The sequence below is a fragment of the Cololabis saira genome, chromosome 11 (assembly GCF_033807715.1).
Source record: "Cololabis saira isolate AMF1-May2022 chromosome 11, fColSai1.1, whole genome shotgun sequence".
NCBI lineage: Eukaryota > Metazoa > Chordata > Actinopteri > Beloniformes > Belonidae > Cololabis > Cololabis saira.
Window position 1 is genome coordinate 19,932,270 of NC_084597.1, and position 13,487 is coordinate 19,945,756.

The 13,487-nt window shown below is 42.7% G+C and overlaps 1 protein-coding gene across 7 annotated transcripts in view; it reads left to right on the plus strand.

Annotated features, from left to right (window-relative positions):
- The first annotated feature begins 583 nt into the window (after positions 1–583).
- LOC133455086 (tenascin-like) overlaps positions 584–13,487 on the plus strand; it is a 61,564-nt gene continuing 48,660 nt past the window's right edge. For 3 of the 7 annotated variants that reach the window (XM_061733927.1, XM_061733928.1, XM_061733929.1), the window contains exon 1: positions 584–861. The gene's annotated coding sequence lies outside the window, so the exon portion shown is untranslated. The remainder of the gene's footprint in view (positions 862–13,487) is intronic. The other 4 variants (XM_061733930.1, XM_061733931.1, XM_061733932.1 and 1 more) reach the window with 3 other exon arrangements.

A 13,487-nucleotide genomic window follows, 5' to 3' on the forward strand; every position in this document is an offset into this window, starting at 1 on the left:
GGAGGTTAAAGACCAACGTTTCTGGCCATCCCTTGTAACTGCGGCCATGTGCTCGTGAGGAAATTCCTGATTTTATTCCTTTAATGGCCAAAAAGAGAACAGTTCAGTGAGGAACTAAGACTTCTTTACCTTGAACTGCTGCGACCGAGCTGGAGAGAGGTTTGGTGCTAACCGTTAAGGTAAGTGAAGGTAAAAAAAGAGCTCACATTTTGCTGCTATTTGGGTAGGTTTAGTGAAGAAAATGCTTCGTTTTTTGCAACGTTAGTCAGGCAAGTGAAAATCATAAACCATTACAGAGAAGACGATCTGTTTGAAGACAAACGTCTGAGGTCTTACCTCACTTTCCTCTCATTGCCCAGCTTTCCCCCCTCTAATTTTCCTGTAAAACCACAAGCACTGCTCTTTTTTGTCGTGATTCCCAGTGAGAGCGGCATTTGATTTAAAGACGGCAGACCAGCTTCGCATCCATTAGTTACAGCAGAGGGATGGCTGACGGGCTGTGAAGGGAGGGAGAATGACGGCTATTTAAGGGCTGGAGTTTAAAGCCACGGATGTCTGACCTAAACACTCCTCACTCTTTATAAGACATTTCCTCCCACACGCTTGCTCCCTCCGTCTCAGCTGTCTGACTCGGTCTCTCTCTCTCTCTGGCAGAGAAAAGGAGCTGAGCCTCAGCGCGAGCTGCGAACGGTCAGGGAAGATAAGGAGGCGGCTGAGGAGAGCTGACAGAGCTGACACCTTGGTGGAGGAGCTGCAGGTCGAAGCAGTGACAGACGAAGCATCCTCTCCTTAGCTTTGACTGAATTCATTTGGAGTTGGAGAAGGACCACGTGTTACCTGCAATAGATTACTCCAACACAGGTACGAATATATTCTTAAGCACGAGAGCAACTTTTCAATGGATTTGTTGCATTTTTTGTTTGTCAGAATTTGCATGCAACACCGTAAATGTTTTTGGCTGTAGTCCATTCGAGGTTTCCTTGGTGAATGCTGCAACTTCTCCCTCAAACGTGTGTAGCAGAGGTGATGACTCACTGCTGAGAAACCGAACATGTGGAAGCGTTATCCTCAGCTTTGATCGCCTCAGTAAAGGAGCCAGCTCACTCTGTGCCAGAGGAGATGCTCTCAGCATTGTCAGGTTGTAGATCAATACTGGAAATGTAGAGATAAAAGCTGCCCATCTGTGTGTATGATCATGCACAGGTCCAAAAAACGCGGAAGCATCCTTTTGTCTGGCCAGGTTTTACAGCTCGCCGATGTGATGCATTGCATTACAATACCTTTTGCCAGTTTCATGATGACTTATTTTTTCCATTGTGAAGTTTTTTTAAATGAAGGATGGAGGAGGAAAGTATTTCACCTACTCCGTGTTTCAGCTCTGCTTAAAATCTCCAGGAGGTCTGGCCGCGCTGCAGCAATTTTAACTTGTGTTTTTATCTTTTGCTTGGAAAGTTTGAGCTGCCGACCTCGCTCCACGTTCTGCAAGGAAATTAGGCCTTCAACACGCTATGACAGTATTCTCAGATTCTAATCATCCTCTTCTTCTGATGCTGTTTTCGCAGCCTCTCCATATTCCTTCAGCTCTGTCATACATCATGTCAGCTGTTTTACAGCAGGATTTTTTACAGCCTCCCTGCTGCAGTCTGTGTTGGTTACCCTGGATGTATGAGATGCTTCTGTCAGATGGACAGCTGGTTTGAGTTCCCTCGGGGCTCGTCCGGCACTGCTTCCCTCTGTACGACCTGCACACGGAGAGCTCGGGGTTGATCGTAACTCGCACATCTCGTTACGTTCCGCTGGAGGTGTCAAATTAGTTCTCCAGTTTCAGCTGGAAGTTTCAGTTGAGCCTGAAAGGGCTAATGGTGAGGGGCGTATGCTGAGCTTAATACCTGTGTTGAGTCACACTTTTACCCTGCAGAAACCTTGTAAAGAATGTATATTCCATAATTACTGGTTCTGCATCAGAATAAGAGGGATTTACCTCTGTAAGCCAACGGAAACGTCAAAAATCAGATGTGTGCCACGAGCAAGGCTGAACACAGATGGTGTTTTGTAGGTGATAGATTTACCACCCTAACCCATATCCTTCAGAAGCATTTTAATCAAAGACTGTTTGGTTAAAAGGTTAGTCGATTTGAAAATAAGACAAATAAAAGGTGACTGTTGTGGAAAAGACTGATAAACCTCTTTAACACGTTCTTTTCAACTAGATGAATCTCCGGACTGAAAACTGAGTATCTAAGTTACCAAGAATAAGATTTGAGAGATGATAGAGATTTTGGTAGATTTAATTAAACAGTTGCATGCAAAAGGGTCTGAACAGGCGTCTCGATGCAGAATGACGATGAAACAGAGGAGCATACTGATATTAAAGCGTAGAGGATGATACAGTCTAGTAAACAAAACATTGGTGTTCTCACCGCTAATCTTTGTTTGGGCAGAGTAATAATCTGTACCTATACTCAGCCTGAGGTTCTAAGCACAGCGACACATTTACTTTCAAAGCAGCCAATCAGCTCCTTAAAGACCACACTGGAGATCTTCTGCCATCCAACAGTTGGGGAATTAGCAGCACATTGATTAAAGGCTGCAGCTTGTATTACTGTATCAGGATTTAGACTAAAAAAACAATGGATACTAAAATGTGTTCACAAAAGAACAAAAAAAGCATGCACACTTGCATTAAGTGGGCTTCAGATTGCCATTTTTTTTTGCCTTATCTAGTACTTCTACAATCAGTTCGCATCCATCACACATCCAAGCAGTTTGTAATTACCTTTAGAATGGTGATGAAAAATATCACAACTTCCTTTCAGAGAAGTATATTGGCTGAAATGTTTTCTGATTAGTTGATTTTTCTGTAGGCTTTCCGTGAGGGGCGGGGCTGGCTCATAAATGTTCATAACTCCTGTTTTTGTTCAGAAACACGCAGCTTAAAACCAAGCCTCCATAAACAAAACCTTAAACATTTTCAAGTCCAGAAACCCAGCCAATAGGAAAACAACCAATCTATAGTTCAGAGACCACTGCAAAAGAATGACAAGGTCCAAGATAGACGTGTCGAGAGTGAGTGAGTGCCGGAAAGTGCGGTTTGATAAATTAGGGAGGTTAGAATAGGAGATGTTCTTTGAAGAGATGCGTCTTCAAGAGTTCCTTGAAAGTAGAGAGAGAATCTGATACCAACTCTGATATCAGCAGGTAACTGGTTCCACCGGCGCTAAACCACAATTGAGAACAGCCTGGATTCTATGTTTATGAATGGCAGTGTTTAAATTGTGAATGATCATCTTCTGTTAGGTCTTTATTCACAGCTCAGAAGTCAGTACAGTGCTAAGTAACCGTAGCGATGACGGCTACCTGACAATGAAAACACCACGTCCCCATGAATTTGTTGCTTTAGGTCATTTATTAGGGCCCGAGCACTGACAGTGCTAAGGACCTATTGTATCTGTAGGATTTTTTCTCGTTCTTGTTTTTTTTTCTTTTTTCCTTCATCCGACGAAATGAGGGACCCCCCTAAACGTGCCCCAAAAGTCACCAAATTTTGCACACAAGCCAGGCCTGGCGAAAAATGTGATATTTAATGGTTTGCATCCTGCGATCCTGCGACGATGGGCATTACTTTTCTCAGTCAAAAGCGTTACCGTAGCAACGATAGACGCCAAAAAGCGCGCCCCCCCCCCCCCCCTTTATCTGGTTGGTCCATATTTGATAGTTCCTACTTTCTGCCATAATTTTTGAATGGTTTGACATAAAGAGTGTCATCGGACTCGGTTTTGAGTCCTTGAACATAATTGGTGCAAATTAGCCCCGCCCCTTCTTCTGATTGGTCGATATGTGATAGTTACTATTTTCTGCAATAACTATTGAATGGTTTGACATAAAGACTGGTGGGTGGTGTCATCGGACATGGTTTGGAGTCCTTGACCATAATTGGTGCAAATTAGCCCCGCCCCTTCTTCTGATTGGTCGATATTTGATAGTTCCTATTTTCTGCCATAACTTTTGAATGGTTTGACTTAGAGAGTCATGGGTGTCATCAGACTTAGTTTTGAGTCCTTGACTTTTATTGGTGAAAATTGCACGTGCAAGGGCCCATTCATCGCTTCTTTAATTATTCTTATTTTTTAAAGCCTATGTGAGGTTTTCTGAACCAAATTGTGAATATGTTAATTTCTGGTGCAAAGTTCGACATTTAAAAACCTGGAGGTCAGTGGAGATTGGCCTGCTTTTGAAGCCCCCAGTGGTCATTCGACGAACTGTAACTTACTTCCGGCCTCAGTGTCAGTTTCAGTGTCTGCAGTTGACTGGGAACATTACACTCTGTTTTACATACATTTTTTCCCTCTTATTTGAGCTCAGAATAACATTTAAGATGAGAACTCATCATTGCAACACTCTAGATGAGTCCATAAACATGGACTAGAATGGCATGTCCACTTGGAGCCGTCAGCAATTGTTTCCGGGTGGGATTGTGTCCAGACCTGCAGCAGTAGCTCCGTCTGCGTTTCATCACCAGGAGCAGATCCCCAGCAGCCTGGTTCCCAGATAGCTGTGATCAGATCTCACATGCAGTCTCATGGACCTGGACCTTTATACTGAGGGTCCAGCCAGACGGCACAGGACGAGTACCTCAGTACATTTTTTTTTCTTTTTTTGACGAAGCAAAACAGATGTCATCAGGCCAGGGCCAACATTCCAAATTTCTCTTTTCCACGTGGGAAAGTTCCCTTCTCGCTGCCAGCGTGGAGGAAGAGTGCAAAAAGTCCAACAAATGGATTATAACTTAGTGAACAGGTTCTATTTACTTCAGTTTTCTCTCTGAATTTTCTGACCACGTCCTGTACACCATTGAGATGTCCCTAGCTAACCCCAGGCTCTGCTCTAAATGATGTATTCCATGCAAAACATCAGTTCATTTGTATAAACAGGGTGTCTGCACATTTTTGAGAAGTACCAGTAGCATAAACATCTCTATCAAGCCTTCAGCAAACTTGGTTGCCACAGCAAATGGAAAGCTGACCATGAAGCATAAGACATTGAAACATTTCTCATACCGTCATAGGACAGTTTGACAGCAGGAAAGTGGGATTCTATGGTTTTAATTGGCAAATGTCATGTTTAATGTAGCTTAGGCAGACGGATGGCTGATGCCTCACATCATCCGTCTGCAGTCACTGTGTCCCTAATAAGAATAAGAATGAGACTTCCTTTTTAGTCCCACGCACGGAAATTCTGGGTTTGCTGCCTTAATTGTAATTAGGAAAAGTAGAGTGGACCAAAACCAAAAACAAGGTTAATAGCAGTTGATACCAGCAAGAAATAGAAAAAGTAGAGAATAGATTTCATATTAAGATGAACATCAGGCTCGGTTCGGCTAAAGTAGTCTGGTCAGAAAAAAAGATCCGTACACTGACCAGGCATATCATTAGGACCACTGATTTAAAAAAAAAACTTTTTTCCTGCTTTAATACTTTTATATTGGTTAAGATGCAAAGGTTTAAAAATAACCAAATGATGCAAAAGTTTAAATTAAGCCTTAATTGACTACACTTTTGATGTATTCAATAAAAAGGCTACTTGATAAGGTTGATAAGCCTGCACCCAGAAGAACATAATTAGGGCCCGAGCACCTTCAGTGCGAAGGCCCTATTGTATCTGTAGGAATTATTCTTCTTCTTAATGTTCTGACAAAAGGAAGGCCTTTTTGCCCCCCTAAACGTGCCCAAAAAGTCACCAAATTTTGCATGCAAGTCAGGCCTGGCGAAAAATTAGATTTTTAATGGTTTGCATTAATGTGCGTGGCAAAATGGCTCAACAGCGCCCCCCGGAAAACTTTGTGCCTCAAGCCCCACGATACGATTTGACGTACATGCACGAAAATCGGTACACACCTGTATTATGTCGCAACCTAAAGAAAAGTCTCTTGGAGTCATGGCCGAAACCCAACAGGAAGTTGGCTATTTTAAACATTCTGAATTAATCACGTAATTTTGGAGCAATATATGCCATTCCTTCGAGAATTAATACGGCCCGAACCGTGACGTGCACCCAGATGTGTTATACATCAAAATGTGCGTCTCTATCTTGCGACTACGCGCATTACTTTTCTCTTTCAAAAGTTTTACCATGACGACGCTAGATGCCAAAAAGCGCGCCTCCCCTTCATCTGTTTGGTCCATATTTGATAGTTCTCCAAAAGTCACCAAATTTTGCATGCAAGCCAGGCCTGGCGATAAATTTGATATTTCATGGTTTGCATTAATGGGCGTGGCCTAACGGCTCAACAGCGCCCCCTAGAATACTTTTTTCTGCCATAACTTTGGAAAGGTTTGACATAAAGAGTCGTGGGTGGTGTCATGGGACTCTGTAATGAGTCCTTGAGCTTCTTTAGCCTTAATTAGCCCCGCCCCTTCTTCTGATTGGTTGTCCCTTTTTTCTGATATAACTTTTGAATGGTTTGACATAGGAAGTCGTGGGTGGTGTCATTTCTGATATGCTTATGGGGGGCGGTGGCCGTGAGAGCGAGGGCCCGTTCATCGCTGCTTGCAGCTTTAATTTGACTTTATTTTGGTAATTATTCCAGTCGAACCCCAGTTTTACCACCATATTACTGCTACTGGAATTGAAACAGTAGAAAAAGTAGGCGGTGGTTTCAGATAAATGGCTGGGAGCTTACCTGCGTTAAAACAACCACAGGTCTATCATTAGACTGTGAACTTTTGATGGGGACGGAAACGAGTTTAATCAAAGCAGCTTAGAATGAGAATTTAATGTCTTTGCAGCAAAATGGCAATTGATATTCCCATTTCGGGGTAAGTTTCTATTTTAATGGACACAAACAGATCTATGACAAAAATAATTTACCAGTGATTCCTGTACAAACTCACAAATTAACTTACCTACACTGTGTCCGAGTTTCATCAGAGGTGTAGATTGACTTATTTTGACTTGGCCCCATTACCACCCCGTGCTAACGTTAATTATCTTTTGCTGCAAACGCAAATTCCTCTCCGGTCTTGGTTTATTCCTCTTAAATTCTACTTTAGCATCTCCCAGGGGGGTGGGCTCAACGGATCTTTATCACTTCATGCACTCCATAATTTTTCATCTTTCTTTAAGGTGAGACCGAGAGAGATTAAAACGACATATGTGACAAATGATATCGCTTCGGCGAGCCGCATGTCGATGTTGTCTCGAGTGTCTTCATCCAAACTCACGCAGGGATTAGCGCTGCTGAATATTTCCAGTGATTCATTCTTACCACAATTTATGCGTATGTTGTCTTGTAAAGCTTTCTGCAGGGGAACAAAAGAAAATATTGGTGGACCTAGTTTTTAGATTTACAACTCCAGTTAGGGCCTACCTTCATCCTACCCCACTTACCAGATGTGCCAGAACTTGTGAAACCCAACTCCTTAGCAGGTGGGATGTATGGTAGCAGGAATGTAGGCGAGTGTTAAGGAGAGGTCGGGTCAAAGGTGGGGCAGTAAAGGAAGGAGAGGCACCCACCCGTCCCCACCTTTTGTACTTTTAGCTCACTTTAGAAGTACTACGGGGACAGTAGAGGCAAGGTTTTGTCATAGTCATCACTGTGATTTAGTGGGGGACAACATGTCTCCTGCCATCCAAACATAATAATAAAAAAAACATCCAGCCGTTGAAGAGTTTTCAGTTTACATGGCGCGGGATGGATTCAAAGACTCTTGGCCCGAAACCCACAGCAGTTCTTCTGTTTTATTGATTTTTCCCTGAATATAAATCTTTGGCATGTCTCACAGGAAAATGGTGCAAAACCTGAACAGTCACTTCATATTTAGAAGAAATAGATTTGTGTTTGACACCCAGGCCCAACTTGTACATCAGCGCTGAAGCAGACTGCAGTCGGAGAGGATCTTGGGCAGTGTTGTGCAAGTTCATACTTCTCATGAACTAGTTCAAAGTTCAGTTCACGTAGTTTAAAAATGAACAGTTCATGTTCTAGTTTACCATTTTCATTTTGAACTAGTTCAAATTCAGTTCATTTCAGTATTTTTAGGTGAGAAGTACGAATGAAACGCCACCCTATCCTAAAACTGTTCAATGTATACAATCATGTACTGTCCTAGTGGCTTTTCAACTTTACAGAGGCTGTAATTCTCCAACAATGTAGTCAATTATCAGTGTGTCTACCTGTTGCTGGGAAATCAAACCCCTGAAGGCTGCAGCAGTGGGACTGGGGTTGTTTGGGGCTCTTCTTGGTCTTTCCTGATGACTTTTTTTGATTGTCAAGGACTTGCAGATATTTATAATGAACAGTTCAAATTCCAGTTCGTGATCTGCAGAATGAACAATGTTCAAGTTCTTTATGTGCAAATATGTTGCGTTCAGTTCCACGTTCTCACAGAAATGAACGCGTTCAATGAACGCGTTCAATGAACGCGTTAATTTCAACTCGTTCATGCACAACACTGATCTTGGGATATACGGTAGAGGGGCATGTTATGTCTCGGTAGGCGTTGGGCTCAAGTGCACGACACAGGATGGCAGAGATTTGGTTTAATGCCCGGGAGGGCCTTTATTGCTGTTTGTGGGGGAAAAGGGTTGAGGCCTGGCGGGCTGGATCCAAGGCAGGCTGGGGTGACAGCAGGGTGAAGGAGTGGAGTAGGTGGGTAAGGGGTCAAGCCGGAGTGCAGCACAACGGTGAGGGTAAAAACTGTGGAGCAAACAAAAAGGAGGCAGTTATCAAAAAAATCACAAAAGGTAGCTTCAGGAGTGTCAACATATAACGAGCAGCTATGTATGCGACAAACACAGACAGGATACTTGCCAGGCCATTCTTAGGGAAGATCTGGCGATGAGTGGCTGGAAAACCGGGGTTTAAGTAGGCAGAGGGATCTGATGAGGAGAGTGGCTACAGCTGTGCTGGACCTGGCTCCTTCCCCAATCACCCACAACTCACATCACCTGCGGCGAAGAGCACGCTGTGCACGAGCTGTGGGGGTGGGGCAGGCTGGTTGTTGTGGAGGGTGAGTGTTAGGTGGAACGAGTGGAGGTGACACCGTAACAGGGCAGCTTAGGATACAGGTGAAGAAGAGTATGCAGGTTATCATTTCCACATGCAGCAAAGATTCAACATCGGCCAAAAAACTGCATGTTGAACTTAAAGAAACATTTTATTGTAAGATTTTGTGGCTTTGCATAGCTGCTAGTGATGCTGTGATTCAAGTCAGACGTGTATATAACATCTTGAAGTTAAGATACAAGTATTGTTTTTTTTTTTTTTTTTCCTCTGTTCAGAGTCATGGTTACGTAAAGGTGCTACAAACACTTTATCAGTATCGTTAAGCATGCTCTCAAATGGTTTCCAGAAGATTTCATAAGAACAAATCCAAGTCTACCACATGTCTTTATTTTGTGTAATTGCAGGTTCTTGCCTCCCTGGAAGCCATTTTTCAATGGTTTTCATCTGCACGGGGGCTACCCCCCCCCCCCCCAAAAAAAAAAAAAATGGAAATTGGACGATGAATTGTTTAACAGGACACAATGCTGGGGGCTAATCTGAAGGTTAAAGGAGATCAAATTAATCCAAATCCGCCAATCCATTTTGATTGGTACTGATATCCCACCCTTGATACTCTGAGAACATGTTTCTGGTTCTTGGGATCAGCGGCTGGTGGCGGTGGGCCTTGTTCTGAAACCCATCATGAATTAATCGGAGGAGGCTTTCCCACTATCAGAAAGAAACTATTCATTTGAGTCACAAAAACATGGCATTTTTAGCATTGAGTTGAGAAAATCAACTGAGGGTGAAGAAGAGTGCAGCAGTTACATGTGTGAATTATGCCTTTTTTTGTATTTTTCCTCCCCCAGTAAATATAACATGCCCTGGAAACCAAAGCAGCTGACAGTTTTTACTGAGCGCACAAATACCGTGAAAAAAGCTGATTTTCCGCTGCAGCTGTGGATTCTTTGCTATTGAGTGTTTACTTTGTTTGACATTACAGTCACAGAAAGGTATGAAAGAAATTTGAAAAAGTGGCACAGCTCTGGTTTGTTTAGATGCTGTTGCGCTACAATTTGGTGGTTTAAGTCCATTAAAGTCAGTTTCACGGGCACTTTTATACATCAACCTAAAAAGCTTCAAATTGAGCTGAAAGGAACCCAGAGGTTTAATTTGGAGACATTTTAGAGCCATGGAAAAAAGTCGCAGCCGCACAGCTGGATTCCTTGAATGGAAACCATCGTTTAATTTGAGGATCAATTGGTTGTTTTGTAAAAAAAAAAAAAAAAAAAAAAAAAGAAAAAGAGAAAAACACATTCTTCTATATTCTGATACATGTATGTGAAAGAGCTCCAAAGACACACTTTTTATGGTGCACATTTAAAAATAACACATACTTTCAGAAACTAAAAATAATCAATATTATTCATATTCGACATAGTGATAAATTGTTTGCTATTTTCATATCTCTTTGTATTTTTAGTTCCGTTAATCAAATTGTTAATAAAATACTGTTTTAACAGTGATGAAGGTGAAAGTGTCCAGTCTCGAGGTGAGTTGTGGCAGTCCTTCAGTGTGTTAGAGATGTTTGACCACGAACGTCCGTTCTCCTCCTGACACAGTTGGCGTTAAATAACCACAATTCTTCTGACCTTCGTGCTGCACAGTTAAACTATGTGAAAGCTTCACAGTGACTCCTTACTTGGCCATTCGGATCAAAGACTTGAGGACGCTTGTCATGACTGTGTGGTTTTCTATTTGCAGGGTTGCAACTGGCTGCACAGCTGCCAAATGCATCCTCAACAAGTTGTTCCCAGAGTGTCTCCATTTTCTAAATCCTTACATGGTGACGGTCTAGCACTACTGTAGAACCTTATAAACCTTTTTTAGTTTCCGCATATCACTTTGAAATATATTTCTCATTTATCCGTTCGCTTGAGACTTTTTCACTTCTGTTATACATCCACTCCACATACAGCAGCACTTTGATTTTACATCTCCTATAAACAACCTGTGGGGCGATGTGGCTCTGTGTCCTCCCCAACGACTCTTTGACAGGTCACGTGTCCATATGTCCTGGGGATTTATTCTTTCAGTTAGATGGCAATCAACCCAACCCACTGATCCACGGCCGCTCCAACATTATCCTGAACCGTCAAAATAAACATCTCGCAGCATCTGCAGTACACCTCATGTACAAGTCCAACACCATCAGCACTTTCATCGGATTCTTAAAGTTATGATATTGGAGAGAGACTGGTCGATTGGTTGGCTGATCATTGCTGAACACTTCATAGCAGGAAGTCAGAATAAAACCACAGAATGTTCAGAAGCAAATGAGAGTACAATATAAAGTCAGTGTCCGTTGTGACCTCCTGCAGACCCGCAGATTTAACTCTTTAAGGAGACTATCCCATACGGAAATTTGAAATATTATTACTGCTCCTGGATTTTCTGTTTTTATCTTAGAGGGGGGGAATAAATGTAGATCTAGATTGTCTTATCACAGACTTGTGCTGCCTAAAACATTTGCACAGTAATGTACCTTGTCAGATACTGGTACAGACATTCACTGTGTGAATTTTTCACCAGGCCTGGCTTGCGTGCAAAATTTGGTGACTTTTGGGGCACGTTTAGGGGGGCAAAAAGGCCCTCCTTTCGTCGGAAGAAAGAAAAAGAAGAAAAAGAAATTAAAGCTGCAAGCAGCGATGAACGGGCCCTTGCACCCTTGTTCACGTTCAGGCGTGCTGCAGTGGAAGCGCTTGTATGACTTGTATGTAGATTCTTCAGGCCGGGACATTTAGCGGTTGACACCAGCCACGACTCTCTATGTCAAACCATTCAAATTATGGCAGGAAATAGGATCTATCAAATATCGAGCAATCAGAAGAAGGGGTGGGGCTAATTGAGGCCAATAAAGGTGAAGGAGTGAAAACCGAGTCCGATGACACCACCCACGACTCTGTATGTCATACCATTCAAAAGTTATGGCAGAAAATAGGATCTATCAAATATCGACCAATTAGAAAAGGGGGGGGGGGGGGGGGGGGGGGGGGGCTAATTCATGCCAATGAAGGTCAAGTACTCAAAACCAAGTCAGATGACACCACCCACGACTCTCTATGTCAAACCATTCAAAAGGTAGGCCAGAAAATAGGGACTATCAAATATTCACCAATCAGAAGAAGGGTCGGGGCTATTTCAGGCCAATGAAGGTCAAGTACTCAATACAGAATCCGATGACACAACCCACATGTCTTTATCACAACCAGTTCAAAAGTTATGGCAGAGAATAGGGACTATCAAATGTTGACCAATCAGAAAAAGGGGCGGGGCTAATTTGCACCAATTATGTTCAAGGACTCAAAACCGAGTCCGATGACACCGCCCACGACTCTTTATATTAAACCATTCAAAAGTTACGGCAGAAAGTAGGAACTATCAAATATGGACCAATCAGATGAAGGGGGGGCGCGCTTTTTGGTGTCTATCGTTGCCAAGGTAATGCTTTTGAATGAGAAAAGTAATGCGCGACGTCGCGGGACGGAGACGCACATTTTGATGTATAACACACCTGGGTGCACGTTACGGTTCGGGCCGTGTTAACTGCCGAAGGAATGGCATAAATTGCGCATAATTACACGATTAATTCAAAATGGCCGACTTCCTGTTCAGTTTCGGCCATGGTGCCAAGAGACTTTTCTTTAAGTTGCGACATGATACAGGCGTGTACTGATTTTTGTGCATGTACGTCAAACCGTATTGTGGGGCTTGAGGCACGAAGTTTTCTATTATTAATGGCATTAATTCAAATACACGGATATGATACCTTAGAACATGATTTTACTGCTTTTTGGTATATATCTATTTTGTAGTCTGGTAGAGTCCTCCCCTAGGGAAAACAACACCAACTGCCACTGGGTTGGTGTGCAGTTTCCTATTGAAATAATATCTCACACTACTCAGGTTAGATGAAAAACATTAATTATATGAAGTTGGTAATTAAAGATTACAATATTTACATATCACTCATCCCACCAGTAAACAGGAGATACCACAATGGTAAATTCTCGCCAAATACAGTAAATTCAAATTGTCCCTGAACGCACCAGTGGATGAAAGACGCAGTGGATGAAGAAATAATCGCCAATTTCAGAATTCCGACTGTCCCTAAATGTATCAATAGCGAAACAACTTTATCCTTAAGAAACGCAAGTGTTATACAGTCTTTTTCTTTCCCCCTTCGGCGTGGCCCGGGGCGTCCATTTAACGCGGAACCGTAATTCAGGCTTAAGGCAGCGCGTTTGCTTTTGCTGAGATCCATCCTCTCATCTCGCTTGGAGCACAGTTGCATACTAGAAGACATGACAGTTCCTGGTGCCAACAGGTGGCGCTACAACCGATCCTGAATATTCCACCATAGATGTCTTCAAGCTCAGTCTACAATCGTGCACATACGTTTTCGACCACATCAAATATTGTATTGCTGAGTTACAGCCAATTG